At 45.9% G+C, this 18083-nt stretch overlaps 1 protein-coding gene across 8 annotated transcripts in view; it reads left to right on the forward strand.

The window, feature by feature from the left end:
* PLA2G2C (phospholipase A2 group IIC) overlaps nt 1-18083 on the forward strand; it is a 90943-nt gene that overhangs the window by 13393 nt on the left and 59467 nt on the right. For 2 of the 8 annotated variants that reach the window (XR_013380654.1, XR_013380647.1), the window contains one exon: nt 14881-15094. The exons of 3 other annotated variants lie outside the window; for them this stretch is intronic. The gene's annotated coding sequence lies outside the window, so the exon portion shown is untranslated. Of the gene's footprint in view, nt 1-2075; nt 2266-6709; nt 6836-11574; nt 11724-14880; nt 15095-18083 lie in introns of those variants that run through there. 3 more of the 8 variants (XR_013380651.1, XR_013380652.1, XR_013380650.1) reach the window with 3 other exon arrangements.

Raw genomic sequence — 18083 nt, forward strand, 5'->3', positions numbered from 1 at the left:
TGGACATTCAAAGTCTGGTTCCAAACTCTTTCAGCCTGAGCGGTTGGGATTATTGTACTCTGGAGGCTTTTAGAGCCCCCCAGGTAACTTGCCATTGCTGCATATTCTGTAGTTCATAATTTCTTTATGCCCTTCCCTCGGTGCACAGCCTTTTTTTTTTTTTTTTTTCCTGCCTGCAATGCCCCTCCCCCTTCATTCTCTGTAATATGGCTCTCCTGTGGTGGTGAGTCATCCTTGGCCAGCTGTTTGGAGGGCGAGAAAGGACTTCATCAGAGTGAGATGTAGCAGGAAGTTGGATAGCAGTCACATGGCCTAGCTGCAGAACTTGGCTTTGCTGGTCTTAGAAACAAGAGAAAAGAGAAACTAACTTCATGAACCCCGATCACATGAGGAACACTAGATGCATCATCTGATCCCTGAAACAACCCCATGCAGTGGGTATTTTTATGTTCCTTTCACAGCCTGGGAGACCAGAACTCTGCAAGGCGAAGCAATTTGTCCACTGTTGCATAGTAATAAGTGACACACCTGCCTGTCACTGCACCCCTTCCACCAAGCCACGAGGTCATCTTGATGCCTTTCCTTGTCTTGGGTTCTGCATTGTTTCTGGAGGTCAGCCCTTCATTTAGAGGTTTTACTTCTGGGTATTCCAAGTAAAGAGTTTATACTTGAGTCTCTCTCCCACTCTTCACCTTCACTCTAAGCTAGAGCAGTGGTTCTCCAATGGAGGAGGGGGGATTTTCCTCCCCAGGTGGCATCTTAAAGGGCTGGAGACATTTTTGGTTGTCACCCTGGGCAAGTGGGCTACCATTGGCCCCCAGAGGGGAGAGACCAGGGATGATGCTCAACATTCTTCAGCACGCAGGACACCATTCCACAGCAAAAAAATTATCCCACCCAAAATGTCAGTAGTGCTGAGGATGAGAAACCTGAGTTAGAGTAAGTCTCTTCTTGTCTTTGTGAACATTGAGGAAGTAGGTTCTTTCTGGAAGTTTCCCTGAACAGTTCTTGCTATGCTTGCTCCTGCCACTCTTAACTCCGTGAAAAGCAGCCACATTATCCTATGCTGGAGGGTAATCTGTGCTGGTTGCAGCTTCCACACATGAGGTGAGGGGTGATGGGGTGGGAGGGTTTTTCTTCTTCACCCCCTCCTCAATTCTTGCTCATCTTAATTGATTCTCTGAAATTTTAATTCTCATGAAGAGCTTAACCTCCAGAGTCAAACCGCCTGGGGTTTGGATTGTGAGCATATGACTTATTCAGAACAATCATTTAACTCCTCGAAGACTCAAGGCCCAACTTCAAGGTGGAAATAACAAGAGCACAGAGCTAGTTAGGGTGGATTTGAGGATTTAATGCGATAGTTCATATAAATCACAGTGCCCAGGCAGATGGTAAATATTCAATATGTGTCTGGCATTATTGTTACTCTGAGCATCTTATTTCACCTATTAGCTCTTTTTTTGAGTCATTTGTTTCTTTGGAAAGCATCTGGTACAGTGAGAAGGATACAGACACTGGAGTGAGGCATCCCAGGGTTCTGGTCAGTTAGTTCTGCTAATTTGCTGGCTATGTGACCTTGGTCAGCTTCCTTCTCTGAGCCTCATTTCCTCCTCTGAAAGCTGAGATAATCCTCCGACATCATAATTCTTGTCAGGATTAAGCTGGTCAACAGTCTGACACTTAATGTGTGTTCAGTAAATGTTAACCACCCATTCTGTTTGGAATCTTCCCGAGTATTGATGAATGAGCATTTTTGAAGCATCTTACGCACACCAAACTTGCAGAAGATGAATCATGCCTGAGAAAGATTGGGGAGGATAATCTTCACATCGGGGAGACCAAAAAGCCTGCAGAGTAAAGGTTTAGGGGCTCAAGTCTGTGGGGGGGGGCAGGGACCGAGACTGTGCTACCCTCTTCAGAACATGTTTTCAATAAAACAGAAGTAAAAGTCAATGCAAGGACTCATTTGGGGGATCTGTGACAAAATTCAGTATCAAGAACATTGTTTAGACATGTCATTCCAAGACTGCAGTAGCTGAGGGTGAACATGGATTTGCTCCATTTCTCTACAGGAGTTAGCAAACAGAAAAGAAATGCCTAGACAACAATGGGGAAAGAGGGTGTTGTGCTGGAACTTTCCATTTGGCCCTCCAGACCTACTCTCCACCTGCTCTCTGCCCCAGAAGGCCAGACCACAGGGATCGCATCCATGACTTCTGCCATTCTTTGAGCCTTGACTAGCAAGGGAAGGAAGAGAGTAAGGTAGGGGTACTTATTTCCCTGGCCCCCTCCCTGCAGCTTCACTTCCAGCTGGCTGGTCTCCAAAGACCACAGCTTTTATTCAGGCAACTCTGCTTCCACAGAATGTTCTCTCTGTGTTCTTACTGACGGCTCCCTGCCCTGTCCTGGCAGCCCGGGGGTGTAGTAATGGCTCCCCAAGGTCACCAGCCCCACCATCCTGCACTCTCCCTCATGCTGCCCCATGCCCTGCCCACATCTCACAAATGGCGCTTTTATTAAACTCATCCCAAATTTGAGTGTGCTGTGCACTTGCTGCTACTACCTTAATTGAAGAGGAGGAACTCACAACAGACATAGTCCTGGCAGAAGAAATGGGGCAAACAACAAGCCAGGAGTGGTTTTCATCCAGAGAGCAACTCTTGTTGCTGCAGAAAGCAAGAGAATTTGGGGTTTTAATTTTAAAATGAGATTAAGCAAGCCTCATTAGGGTGGGCCATTTTCTAGGACATTCTGTCATATAGCACTCATATCTGCATTTGGGCTTTACCCCCTCCTTCGCTGGCCTGCCTGGCAACAAAGTTCAGCCTGGCTCCATCCTGTCTTAATCACCACCGGGCAGTGCAAGACATAGACATGCTTCCTGTCTGTATAGAGATGACTGGGCATTCCCACCAAACTGTCATAGCTTCCCCCATATCTGTCTTCTCTGTGGCACAGAGGATTACTGTACTACAGCCAGGCTCATGTTAAACTATTAATTTACATTTAAAATGTCTTCAATATGTCCACGGGGATCTCCATTCCATATGTTTGCAAGAGCTCTGGGGCCAGCAGTGGGTTTGATTTTGAGTGCTTTAAAATGAAGGCTAAACGTGATTTGCAATAGAGCAGTGCAAGCAATAGCATGGTGGCTAGGTGCCTCTTTAGTTAAGTCCTGACCTCCACTGCTTCCCACAAACAGCGTCAGAGGCTGATAGGTTGCAGTAGACCCTAGGAACCATCTCCTTTAACTGGCCCCACCCCCCTTGGCTTAAACTCTTCCCTTCCCTCCTCCCTTCCTCTCTCCCTTCTTCCCTTTCTTCCAAAAATGGGCTAAGGGCTAAGTTGATCACCTCTATTAGTTTCTTATGACTGCTATAACAAATGACCACAAGCTCGGTGGCTTAACACAACACAAATTTATTATCTAACAGTTCTGGAGGTCAGTACTCCAAAACAGACCTCACCAAGCTAAAATCAAGGTGGCGCTGTTTCTTCTAGAAGTTCTAGAGGGGAGAATCCCATTTCTTTGTCTTCTCCAGCTTCTAGAGGCCACCCATCCTAATGATTCCATTAGGCACTCTTGGCTAATCCAGAATAATCTGGCTCAATATCCTTCATTTAATCACATCTGCAAAGTCTCTTTTGCCAGGGAAGATACTGTATTTACAGGTGCTGGAGATTAGGTGGTAGATATCTTTGGAAGGTCATTATTCAGCCTGTCACACTACCCCTCAAACAGCTTAATTTCTGCAAATTATGCTTGCATAGCACCTACACTCTTTATTCACAGTACCCATCAATGCTGGAACTCACTGCTTAGTTGTGCAATTATTGATTTAATGTCTGTCTCCCCATAACTGGACAAAAAGCTCTCCAAATGAATTAATCAGAGATGTTTTGACTATTACTATCACTTTGTCAGAGCTTCTTAGCAGCCAAGGCAAGGGAGGAAGCATGTTGAGAAGAGAAAAAGAAGAGAAAAGAAAACAATGGCTTACATTGCACCATCACTCATCTCTGCACCAGCAATATTTGGAGTGCTTTTAACCTATTCAATTCACACATTATAAAGGAGGGGCTATCATCTATAAGTAAGTGGCGTAGTAAGGTTTTGAAATCCATGCTCTTAACCAGTGTCATATAAGGACTCTCAAGCAGTATTTCCTGTGCCTTAAGAGAAGTCTGAGTGGCAGGGATGAAGGAGGGAGAGGTCAGTTTTACAGACATCTCAGGCAAGACTTTCCAGAGGATGTAATAAATGGGAGGCAGATAGGGGTGTGCCAAGTTAGGAGGTGTTGGAGGGGGCAGGAGAGTTTTAGGGAGAGTAGGACAGGGCTACCAGGCAGAGGAGATGGTGTGAATCAAGTTCCAGGCAGAAAATCGGCTTAGTCTTTTCTAGAAATCGAAGGTAATACAGTCCTGCTAGGTAATACAGTCCTGCTAGGTGACAGGTAGGGCACAGGTCAAGAAGTGAGGTTGATGCTGGGACAAAAGTGCCATTCTGAGGATTCTGTGGATAATACCCGGGCTTCAGATATTATGAGAAGCATTAGAAGATTTTTGATACAGAAATTTTAACAAAATCAGTGTTTTCACCAGGAGGAAGGAGGGTTGTAGGATTAGGATGCTAAAGGCAAAGGGCAAATGGAGAGTGTGTGAATGGGAAGCCTAGTGCCAAAACCTAGAGCTTTGTGGCTCTAGTCCAGAGCATTCTCGGCTATGCCTCTGGACCCTCCCAAAGGCCTCACCACCATACACAAAGGGATGGGGTGGGGGAATAGCAAACCCTCTGTTGTTTTGAATGAATAAATTTGATGTCCAATCACTGTTTTAGAACCAGTCAGAAAGAGTGGAATGATCCAGAGAGAAATGCACTTAATTATTAACTCACAACACCTTCCTTCAAGAAGCTTGCCTTGCTCAACTCATTCAGAAACTATTTCTCCCTCCTGTGAACACTTCCCACTATTGTTTCTGCCACTCACATTCATTCAATCAACAAATACCTGCTGAGTACCTACCATGTGCCAAGCACTGCATTAGACACCATGATAGATAACAGAAATGAACAATCTTGACCTGTTCTTTACCCTTGTGGAATTTATCCTGCTGGGAAAATAAATCAGCAAACAAATAAATGCATACATTGTAGCATGATTTTAAGTGTGTTGAACCCCATGAAGAAGTTGAGGGTGTTTGGAAAAGATGTGAGAGGGAACCTGATTATGGCAGATTGCACCATTGGTCCCAGTTCTTTGTGTCTCCTTATAGCTTCAACCTTGTCATGTGACTTTGGAAGTTTCTCTCACTACTCATCCTGTTGACTTTTGACTTGGCCATGTGACTTTCTTTGGCCAGTGAGATGAAGTAGAGATGACAGTGAGCCAATTCTAAGTGTAGACATGACAGGTCTTGTGTGTTCCAATTTACATTTTTGTGCCTCTCTATCACCTTGAAAATATGCCTCCTAGCAGGAGGTTGGGAGGTAGTGGAGCAGAGCCACCCCAAGGGAGACATTCTAGCTAAGCAGAGTCTAGACTAAAGGACCTTTGAGCCTTTTTTTTTTTTTTTTTTTTTAGGACCTTTGAGTCTTAAAGGTGAATGAGAGATGCTCACATACTTCAGGCCTACCCAGGAACCTATAGAAACTGAAACAGAGTCCACTGAACTTCCTGTTTATGATGCCTTGAAGCCCCACCAAACCAAGGTGGGATTCTCAAACCCCAATACTCATGTGGATGGGCAGCCTTTTGGAGGCAGCCTCATTAAAGGCTAAGTAAACTTATGTTTGGAAAGCTCAACTTCCTCCCACCATGCATCAGTGAGGCATATGAGGAAAATTACCAACAATGCTCAAGCACTGAGTTTTCAGAAAAACATTTCATGAACTAAATATCCTGATTACTAAGTACACAGCATCATACCATCCATTTTTCTAGCAAGTGGTAATTTAAAGACCATTCAAGGAGACACACCACATGCTCTAAGTGATATAGTAGGTGTGATGAACATGATCCTCATGCTGGGGGACTTCCAGGAAATATGTAATTGGGCAAAGGAAGGGAGAGATGTGACATGACATGGGTGGGTCACTCCCTATTAGAAAAATATACGTGTGCTGGTCACTAAAGAAGTGGATGTGCTATAAAAAGAAGTGAGTGAGAGAGCCCAGATGAGATCAGCAGAGCTGATCCCAGCCAATCCCAACCCAGGTCAGCTGATATCTAGCTAACCTGCACCCTTGCGAGTTCAGTAAGCGCTCATCGATGTAAGCTGCTAAGATTGTTGTGGCTATTTGTTATATGGCATTGTTGCTTACAGTTAACGATACATTGACAATCTAGGCAGTCTGTGGCCAGATTCCTTTAAAAAATGGCATCTCAGTGAAAGCTAAGGTAAGTGGATGAAGGAAGAGGAGAGGAGCATTCTAGGCTGAGGCATGAGCAAAGGTCCTAAGTGGGAAGGACACAAACATTTAAGAAACTAAAAGAAATCAGGATTTCCTGGAGGGTGCAAAAGTGACCAGATGTGGTGGGAGAGCACAGGCAAGGAAACAGATATCTGTACACTTCCCTGCTCTGGTATGGCACATGCAAAATTAACATGCTATGGTATTGTGCATTTTTTGTGATGTTCCCAGGTATAATTCTCTTGGGGAAAGGGTCCATGGTTTACTTATCTTCGTCTCCTCTTACTTGGCCAGAGCAATATCCCACACCACAGGAAATGCCCAATGAAGGAAGGAGTTCAGCTAAGAGGAGAGGTGCTGAAAGAACAGCTCCCTGGCATCTCCTAAACTTTGGACAATGGCTACAATTTTTCTTCCTTGGTAATTAGTTCATTTATAACGCTGTTGTTTGAAATGGGAGGCCTTTCTCCTTTACCTGTTACTCTCTATTTTCATACTGAGCTTTTTGTTTCCTTGTGGCATTTCTTACTATCCGATGCTATATTTACAGAATTATTGTTTTGGCATCTGTCTCTTCCACCAGAGGGCAAGGACTTTGTCTTGCTCATGACTGTATCTTCAGTGTCACGGACTGTGCCTGACACAGATGGAGAGGCACACGAAATTTTTTTGGAAAAAAAAAAAAGCATGCTCAGATGCTGAAATAGTTCATGCTGAAGAGCCTTCCAAAAAGCACAACCCAGAAGCTAGTGTATTAATTATCTGTTGGTTCAGTAAGAAAGTGGGACAAAGCTTTCGTACATAGAATAAGTATCTATGGACAAAGCAAAAGAGGTGATTAAATCACCTATTATCCTTGCTGGGACATGTGGGGCCTTAGGCTAAGGCCCTATAGTTAAGTGGTTAGAGTATTGTATCAATTATTTGTTGCTGTGTAATAAACCAAGACTATGTGGCTTAAAACAATCACCATTGCATTTGCTCACAATTATGTAGGATAGAAATGTGGGATAAGTTCAGCTGGGTGGTTCTGCTGGTCTCATCTGAATTAACTCATGTGGCTTCTATCATCTGGCAAGTAGTCTAGGACTGGAAGAGCCAAATGTTTGTGGTGTTGGATGTTGACTGAGCCATTCTCCCCTCAGGACTTCTTGTCCTCAAGGATGATGGCAGCTTCAGGGCAGCAGGTAGGGTGATCAGCCATGCTGCTTTGCTTGGGATTATCTTGGTTTTAGCAATGAAAATCTCAGATCACAGGAAACTCCTGAGAGAATCGGGATAATTGGTCATCCTAGCATTGAGGAAGAAAGAGAGTGGGAGTTACACAGTTTCTGAGGTCCAGGCTCAGAACTTCCACAGTGAGATGAGACTTCTGTTACCTTTTGTTAAGCATGTCCCAAGGCCAGCCCAGATTCACAGGGTAGATTTTGCAAAGGGAAATGCATGCAGGGATGCATGCATTTTTGCAATTTACTGCAAGTTTTGTGAAAAGTAAGACCACAGACTCAGAACTCAAACTAAGGCTTTTTATGCTTATTGAAAAATCTGTACAAAGGAAGGAAGTATTACCAGTCACCGTTAGCCAAATGTTGAGTGACAGTTGACTTCAGTGTCTTAATACATGAAAACTTTAGGCTTCCTTGTATATGCAAGCACCACCTAAGACCCCTTTCTTTGGAACAATTCCTGCGGTCAGCAGATTAGGAGGGGTGGTGACATATTCAGGCAAAGGAGAGAAGACTTCTTGGTCATTATGAGAGAGGAGGGCCAGTCTCATCATCATAGAAATGTGAATGCCAAAAATGCAATTGCTAACCTGTTTGTCCAGTAAAAAAATTGGGGATAATAACAATTCATATTTATATAATGCCTACTGTGTGCCAGACATGGTTCCAGTGCAGGCGATTTACACATTTAAAATTCACATTTATAGGAATCTGAGGCCTAACATCACCTAGGTAGCAGGTGGTAAAGTTGGCATTTGAACCCGGGCAGTCTGGCTCTGCATCTGCATCGCAAGGAGCTAAGGAGGTTGCTCTGAGGGTTAGAGAGAGGACACGGCCGGAGAGTTTGGTTCCGGAACAGAAGTGCAAGGCTCGAGTTCCCACCCGGACGGGAAGGGAGGCGCCTCCTGCGCAGGCGCAGTCCGCACCGGCCTGGAATAGCGGGCGAGCCCGGGGGATGGGAGGTCCCGGGGTCCGGGGGTCCTTCTTCCCGGCGTGCGGACGCGGCGGGCTGGGGCGGAACGGGCCGCGGAGGGTGGGGGTGAGGCGGGGGCGGAGTGGGGAGCGGAGCGCGAGGGGGAAACCCCGGAGCAGCGCTGGAAGATGTGGAACCGGAAGTGCCGTGGGTGTCGCGCGTAGCGGACCCCTCGGAGAGAGAATCGGCGCTGCGCGTGCGCGCCCATTCTGCAGCCCGGCAGACTGAGCCCGGCCCTCCCGGGAGCGCTGCGGGGACGCCTTAGCTTCCTTTTTTTGGTGTCTGAGCCTGGATTCCTCATCTGTGGGCTCCTGCTCCTGTCTGGCCTCGTGCATTCGGGGACACCCCCCCCCCCCTACGCCCCAGGCACTGTGCTAAGTGCAGCTTGCTCCTGAGATCGTCCTGGGGAGACCAGATGAGATCATGCAAGAGAAAGCGCTCCTGTCCTAGATGTGAGCTCGTGGGAACTCGCATTTTCTTTTGTTTTTAAGTTTTTTTTTTTTTTTTTTTTTTTTTTTTATCTACGATAGTCACACACACAGAGAGAGAGAGAGAGAGAGAGAGGCAGAGACACAGGCAGAGGGAGAAGCAGGCTCCATGCACCGGGAGCCCGACGTGGGATTCGATCCCGGGTCTCCAGGATCACGCCCTGGGCCAAAGGCAGGCGCCAAACCGCTGCGCCACCCAGGGATCCCGGGAACTCGCATTTTCGTTTTTATTAAGAAAGACGGAGTTCAAGCGCTGCCGTCTCCTGGCCTCAGGATCCCCCCCGCTCCGCAGTGCATCCTGACCCCTCCTGCCCCGGGAGGGGAGCGACCTGGCCATTGGCACTGCTCTAAGTCGTTCCCTGGCAGGTTGGGAGTGGATTTCGATCTCCTAATTTGGTTTGGGAGGTTGAAAATTGTTGATGCCGACATGGAACACTTGGCTCCTGCTTTCCTTCCTTCCCCCTTTGGTTGATAAAAGCAAACGAACAAGAAGCAGTGATTGGGAAAAAAACACCCTTGGCCATTCTTGTTCCTTCCTCCTTTCGTTCCCAAGCCTGGGAGCTCCATCTGTGGACATATGACATTTATTTTCTAGTAGTTTAGGACGTGTTCGTGCAACAGCTGAGTTGGACAAGACCTTGTGCTGAGCTATCAAGGTCCACGACCTTGTGCCATCAAGGTCCGGGGACCTTGTGCCGAGCCATCAAGCTCCATGGCCTTGTGCCGAGCCATCAAGCTCCATGGCCTTGTGCCGAGCCATCAAGCTCCATGGCCTTGTGCCGAGCCATCAAGCTCAACCTTGTGCCGGGCCATCAAGCTCCGCAACCTTGTGCCGGGCCATCAAGGTCCGCGACCTTGTGCCGGGCCATCAGGGTCCGTGACCTTGTGTCATCAAGGTCCGTGGCCTTCTGCCGAGCCATCAAGGTCCACGGCCTTGTGCCATCAAGCTCCGTGTCCTAGTGCCGAGCCATCAAGGTCTATGACCATGATATATGTGGTCCCTGCTCTCAAGGAGCTTACAGTATTGAGGGGAAAAGACTGTGATGGGGGATCTCCTACAAGTCGGGTTAAATTAGGCATTAGCGGAGATTTCACAGACAACCTCCATTATTTTATAAAAAACCATGGGTCGTTTTATTGTACTCGTGATTAGCATTGTGTCTTCAGTGAATGCCGTTTAGAGCCAAAGTTACATGCTTTCCCAGACCCTTACTGGTCATTAAAAAAAAAAAAAAAAGTAATTTAAGTACTTTACCTGCTCCCGGGCCACCCTCCACCATGACAGACATTCCCCTGCATCTGGGAACACGGTCTCAAAGGAGCTATATGAGACAGAAGAGAATTTCTGAGCCTTAAATGTGTTTTTCTTGTTAGTGGGCTTTGGGTTTTGCCGCCCTGTCCCATAAGAGTTGACCCTCAGGCTCTGTTACACTGTTATTTCAAGGCACAGTGCAACTACCGCACTTTTCTCCCCATCTGTATCATACTGATCTTCTTTTTCTTTAAACGGTAGCATTCACAGTCCGCTGCTCTGACCTTGACATTTAATCATAGACCACTTTGCATTGTTAGTTAACTTTCTTGTACATTATGTGTTGTTGAGCAGGGATTCAGAGACACCGTACAGTAGATGAAAAAACACAGCTTTGGGAGAGCAGAAGATCTGAGTTTGAATTCTGGTCCTGCTGCTTAGTGGCTACGTTTCTAAGACTTCATGCACCTCCGTTTGTTCAGCCGTCACATGTAAAGGTGTCTTCTGCAGGTGTGCTCCTCCTAGGCATGTAGTGAGGCTTAAATCAGATAATGAAATAAGATGGGAAAAGCCTAATTTTCCTTCCCTTCTCACCTTTATGTTTTCTGTTCCTGGCCCTATCCAGCTTTTGTGTCTGTAGGCTCTATTTAATACTAGCGGAATGAATCAGGGCCTGTCACTTACTGTTAAATCATGAGTGTGGATTGAGGTTTTCACCCAGAATCATAAAATTTTAGGATACACGTCTTCTGATTCTCAGCCCGATGCCACTCTTTGGTGTAATCTACACTGAGCATTTCTTTAATACATGTTGAGTTCAAAGCACTGTCTCATCAAAGAGATAGACGAGGCTGGGTTCCTGCACCCAAGAGGTGTCAATCTGCCTGGGAAGCTCAGGGTCTCCATCCTCTCTGTGTTGCCTCTATCCCAACAACTAATCCTATAAAAGTTGAGGTGCTCTGTGGTATGGCCCCAGGTCATCACTTAGCTTTACTGTCTCCTTGGATGAGCCCACCCACCTCCCTGGCTTTGAATACCCAGTATATGTCAGAGACTCCCAAACGTATATCCGAAGTCTAGACTGTTCTTTTAAACTTTGAACACGCAACTATTTAACAAATGCACTTATTTCACGACTGCTTCTAATTAAACTTATCTGAAACAAGCCACTATTTCCTCCAAACCTGTTCTACATCCAATGTCCTCCATCTTCCTTGCAGTCTCCTGTACCTCGCATCCCTCTGCCCACATCCAACAAATCATGAAGTCATGCAGTTTCTGCCTTCAAAATGTAACTGGACCCATATAATTCTCTCCAGCTCCACTGATAACACCATACTTTCTTATGGAACCCTGACCTTTCTAGGGGGTGAGCTATTTATCTTAAATGTAATTATATAGTACTCTTTCCATAAATATTTGACCATTGATTTGCCCACTAGTCTGCGAGCTCCTTGAGACTAGACATCATGTCTCCTGAGCACCCAGGACTGTGCCTACCATACATGGACATCCATTAAATAATGGTTGAAGGAAAAAAAATAATGGTTGAAGGAATGAGCAGTAAGATGAATGTGATGAGAATTCAGAGGCAGAAGAATCACTGAGGCCTCCGGCAGCTGAGACTTGAGTTATTTCTTAGAGGAAAACAAGAATCTTCAAAGGTGACTATGGGCTCTGAATATTCAGGGGACAAAGAGCATGACAGTTTGACAGGAGAGTTTCATATAAGGAAGCAATTGGAAATACAGGTTGGGGATTAAGTCAAGGTTATCTTGTGGATGTCCTTGGGTGACAGGCTAAGAAATTTAAACTTTGTTCTATAGACAGGAAGAAACCACTGGTATTTTTTGAGACCGAGTGCTAACCGTTTGCAAATCAGTAGCAAATCAATGGGACACTCAGTTTCCAGTGAGAGAAACCCATTCCAAATAGACTTACACATAAAAAAGTGAAAGAAAGAAAGAAAGAAAGAGAGAGAGAAAGAAAGAAAGAATAATTTAAAAAGATAAAAATAAAATAAAAATAAAAATAAAACAAAATAAAAAACAAATAGGCTTACACAAAAGGGAATTTATTGGCTTATACAACTGGAAAGTCCAAGGATAGATTTTACTTTAGGCATAGCCTGATCCAAAAGCTCAACTGGTGTAACTGGTTTCTTCCTGAATCTCTGTGCTCAGCATCCTTCTAGTAGGCTCTTTCCTCCAGTAGGCTCTCCATCATGGTGACAGAATGGTTGCAGCAGCTCCAGGATCACATCTTTCCAGACTGAAGTCCAGGAGAAGGGAATCATCATCTTTCCTGGTGGCTCTAATACCTGGAATTGAATCTAGTGAGCTGGGACAGCCTGGTTTGGTTCAGATGCCCCTTCTCAGGACCAGTCAGTATTTGTTACCAGAGGGATGCAGTGTGCCAGGTAGCTTAGGCCTATGCAGTTTGAAGTTCAAATTCACAGCCCTGCTTCCCCAGTTCAGGGTAGAATCCTCCCAGACCAAACCACAGTGAAGGAGACCAGGGAGGAGCAAATTTCCAAATAAAAAGAGAATTGTTGCCGGAAGCAGGGTACTTGGAGTCTGGGCCCCAAACCAGTGAATGCCCAGAACAGGAGGGAGGGTCAGTCCAGTGATGTACAGAATGAACTGCAGCAGGGACCAGTGCCCTGCTGGGGTTGTTCGTTCTGATTGCTGCAGTGGCCTGAGAGCCTGCGACTCTGCCACTCAGTTCTTTGCAACCATCAAAGAGCCTCTTACAGTCCTCTGCTTGCCAAAGGCCTCCGCAGATCTGCTGGGTTGTCTCCACAGAGATCCATCAGAAGGGCCGGAAGGAGCTGGGATGGATACAGGTTGCCTAGGAGCATACCTGTCTCCTTGTCCACATCTTGGTCACATGCTGCCATTTAAGCAGAAGATTCATTTCATTTTAGAAACTGTTGCAGCGGTATATTTGGAGGAAGAGGTTGTGAATTTGGCAGGATCGTCAACCTGTTTAGGCTCATGGGGATTTCATTCTTTCTGGATTTATTGTTATAAAAATTAGTAGTGCCTAGGTGGTACAGTTGGTTAAGCATCCAACTCTTGCTTTCGGCTCAGGTCATGATCTCAGGGTGGTGGGAATCGAACCCCACGTGGGGCTCCCCGTTCAGCAGGGTGTCTGCTTCAGATTCTGTCCCTCTGACCCTCCCGCCCCCACCTGCTTGTAGGCACACATGTGCATGCGCTCACTCTCCAAAATAAATAAATGAATCTTTTTTTTTAAGTGGGTTAAAAAACAAAAGACCAGCAGATTCTTTTTTAGTTTTCTCATCATTTTTATTTATTGCACAAATAACATCACAACCACAATAAAGGAAGAATAAAAGATGGGGAAGCGAGCAGGCTACTGTAAATGTCTCTTTAAAAAAGACACACGGCCCTTGGCAGACGTGTCAATGTCTTCAGTTTATCTCTTAGCCTCTAAATGCATACTTGTCAAAAAAAAAAAACAACCCACCTCATTTTGTAATAGCACCAAGAGGCACATTAGTACAAAGTGCAGGGTACCTCTGGTGAAGTTTTTAATAAGTAAGTACTGGCTAGACAAGAAAAGCTGTAGTCCATACTCATCCAATTTAAGGAGGAGGAGCCTGAGGAGAGCGGAAAGGAATCTGTATAATGTGTTTTTACTTTCTGCCTCCAGGCATTTCTTCTACTGCATAGTCTCCCATGAGAAAGTGATGCAAATCTTTCTAAACGGTTTTCTATCTACTGATGTAATCTCTTGAGAGCTGGTGCGATCCCCGAGCTCTCAACTTTCTGCAAACTCCATAGAACCAAGGAAATATTAAATACATATTTGTTAAAAAAAATAAATACATATTTGTGAATGAGGATGATGAACTGTTTTGTGATGACCTTGGCCGAGAGGGGGATGGGCCCATGCAGGACACTCTCATGGAAAGATTGCCATCTGACAGATTAATCTACTTTGATACAGGTTCCTCCCTCCCCCCCACCCTCCGCCTCCGGCGCTTTTAAGTCTTTTTAACAATTCATGGCCCACCTATTAATTTAACGTGATTGAGACAAACATTTTCAGACTGTAATTGAAAGAGCATAGCTTTTTCAAATGTGTGGGGAAGACTAGTATTTGCAAAGCCTCTGGACATCGGGAACATCTGACAGGTATGCAGGTGGTAAATTGAATAAATAGGATCTATGATGTGCTGGAAAGTGGTTTCTGTAAATAGGAAATTAATGTTGCCCGCAATGAGTCAGATCTGAAATAACGGTGTTTAAAACTGTTGACTCCCACTCAGGTATTTTAAGGACTGAGTCAGCCATCCTTAACCCTTTTCAAAATGCAAGGTACTAGAATATGACAGGCTGCGACCCTGAAGCATTATCGGTCCCCTCTGGGTTCATTTGCATAATATGCACACACGCCAGTATAATCAACATGTATCAGCTCATGCCCTTCAACATTAATGGAGCCGTTTCCTGAATGCTTCTGAGGAGATGTCTTTTCCCTGTCTCTCTGCCACGCAGCCTCCAGTCAGCCGATTCGCCTTCCTTTCCTGTTCCCGTGAAGATGCTCCTGGCTAAGCAGAGAGAAACTCTAGCCTGCTGCTCCATCTTCCTGGCCCCCCACACTCATTGCAGCATCCTGTGGCCACTTTGGTTGAGTGCCCCCTCCGATGAACTATGTTCTTTCTTTTCAGGCCTTCGTTTTCCTGAGAATTGAAAAATCCTCACAAGTGTATGGAAGTGTTATTTATTTATTTATTGTTTTATTTATTTTTTTTAAAGATTTATTTATTTATTTGACAGAGAGAGAGAGAGAACACAAGTAGGCCGGGGAAGAGGGAGAGGGAGAAGCAAGCTCCTCGCCTAGCAAGGAGCCTGATGTATCCCAGGACCCTGGGATCATGACCTGAGCAGAAGGCAGATACTTAGCCAACTGAGCCACCCAAGCACCCCAGCATATGGAAGTTTTAAGACACTCTTCTTTACAGTGACTTTTTTAAATGCAAGCATTTCCTCCTCATAATAATGATGTCATTAATTATATAGCATAAGCCCCTACACGTGGGAACCCGTATCAAACAGGCTTTTTGTTTGAAGCAGCGCCCTTTTCTGCTTCTGCAGGTGCTTTGTTAAGCGCAGACAACAGTGAATTGCACACCTCCCCTCTCCCTCTTAATCACACTGTGTCTACACCTGTCCTTGCTCTTTGGGGAGCAGGGCTCTGACTGCAGCGCTCCTCCAGCACCCCCCCCCCCCGACCTCAGCCCTGTGTAGTCAATATTCCCCGAGTTGGTCCCTGCTCTGTGGTGGATGTGGGTAATGCCTCCCCACCGTGCTCTCTTCGTCAGCCCTGAGCATTTCAAGTGAAAGCGTGCTTGGCGGGAGCAGATGTGTGCTGTGCACCCACCCTGGCTCATCCTCATTAGCTGTCTTTCTTCAAGGCCAAGCACCAGGGAAGTGCAAGCTCCAGCCCTGCTGCTGATGCTGAAAGCCGGATGTTCCGATGATGTTCGGATGCGCGCAGATTTCTCCCTGAGCAGCTGTTTCGTTCTGTTTTCCTCCTCTGCATCTCTTGAACCCATTTTCAGAAAATAACATTCCTTTGATGCCTGAGCCAGGGATGCTCTAAATGTTGGGGTACAGCTGTTTGTCAAATGTCCGTCGTGCAAAAGGCACCTGCTCTCTACTGCATCTTTTAATCCCCCTACCAACTCGTGGAGTCCGAAAGACCTGGGATTGAATGCTGGCACTGCCACTCACAGCTGTGTGACCTCAAGTACCCCAAGTGACCTCTCTGAGCTTTATTTCCCTACCTGTATAATGAACGTAATAATCCCCCCTCCATAGGATTGCTGTGGGATTTCAGCAGGATGGTTACTGTAAAGCCCTTCACGCCGTGCCCTGGCATATAATAAACGCTTAGGAAGGGATAGCTATTATCACAGAGAGTTTGAACTTGGCTGGGTTACTTGACTTATCCAAGGTTATGCACCTAGCAAGTGACAGAACTGAGCTATGGATTCAAATCTTTATCAGGTTTCCTTTTCTCTCTCTCCTCCTTCATTAGGAAGGCTGCTGTGTCTGTGCCAGAGCACCACGAAAAAGCAACTGGAGCTCCTGGGTACTTTGGCAGTGAGCTATGCAATTAAACTCCAAGGCTGATAATAATAAAAAAATTATAATATGATAGCTAGTATCTATTGAGTACCCACCATGTCGGGGCGGGGGAGAAGTGTGCTAGCCAATTGGCAGCCTCCTCTAATCTCTTAAACAGTGTTCTCCAAAATTCAGTCATTTGCGTCCTATCTTCACGATTTTTACCACTTTCTGTATGCCACCTATATAGCACTGTCTTACTTAGCTGTCATTAAAATCAATTCCCATTATTACTTAAATAAGCGCACTTGAAAAATAAAAAGCTGTTGCCATCACTGGAAATTGAAAGCCAGCATCTTTTACCATAAACAGAAGGTGACCAGGAATATAAATACAATAAAAACAAAGCAGTATTGTCAGGGTCCAGCCAGATGATGCTCTGGCCCTGAGGCCTGTTCTCTGTTCAAAAGGGAGATTAGCAGGTGTTAGAGAAGCAGTCAGTAAAGACATGCTGGAACCAGACAGGTAGTTCTTCTGGCCTCAACTGGAACGCCTGGAAGAGAAGGTCCTCATGTGTGATGCCATGTTCTTCGACGCCCTGTCAGGATGCCACCTGCTATTTTTTTTTTCACCTGTCTCTGTGTCTCCTGCTGAGGGAAACATTGCCACGTGAGGGGCTTGCGGGGAGCTGTCGGTGCCCCATGCTATGGATGATGGTGGCTCAGAGAGGTCGTCACATCCTTTACCCAAGATCATGCATCTAATAAATGATAAAAGATAGAGTTAGAACCAAGGTCTTTCTCAATAGAACATGAGAGAAATGTGTCAGACTTCAACAACCTCGAGGATGGGGTCTACCCCGGGGGTGTCAGAGAGCTTGCTTGAGTTTTCTGTTACAAGTTCATGGTCATGGAGCTCATTTGGTTGTCAAGATCCTTAGCAGCCGAGGAGGCCCTGAGGCCCTTGGGGAGATGGGTGGCCTGGGTGCCTGCAATTGGCCAGGAAGGGGATCCATGTGGATGGCAGTCACCGCCGCTGGATGTTGAGCTGTGGCTGTGCACCTGCTGCCTCCCTGCTAGAAGGAAGACTGGCTGGGTATGTGATGCGACAGGCAGAGGGGAGAAGGTGGCGAGACCTGTCCTGGGTCAGGTGCTGTCCTAGGCATGCCAAGGTCAGTGATTGGAGACACTGGAGCAGTGGAAAGAGGAGAAGCCCTAGTTCAAATCCCAATTATTCCATTAAATCACTTACTGTGGTAAATGTGGGGAAATGCTCACCTTTTGTCCCTCACTTTCCAATCTGAGAAACAGGGATGATGCCTATCCTCCCTCACAGGGTTCTCTTGAAGATGAAATGAGCTAAAGCTTGAGTATCTAGCAACTCACTACCTGCTCATCAAATAATAGTTTTCTCTTGACCCTCCTCCCCTCCAGACTGGCCCTAGATGCTTCTCTAAATCCTCCTGCCCTTCCCAGCCCCACCGTCCTGAAAACGGATATAATTTTGAGGACCTGGGTCAACCCCTTGCGTCTTGGCTATGTGATGGGAACATAATGTCCCTCACAGATTGAGAGTGCCTTTACCGTTTGTAGTGGTTGGTCATCTCCAACCAATCGTGTATTATAGCC

The sequence above is a fragment of the Canis aureus genome, chromosome 5, assembly GCF_053574225.1.
Source record: "Canis aureus isolate CA01 chromosome 5, VMU_Caureus_v.1.0, whole genome shotgun sequence".
Lineage (NCBI taxonomy): Eukaryota > Metazoa > Chordata > Mammalia > Carnivora > Canidae > Canis > Canis aureus.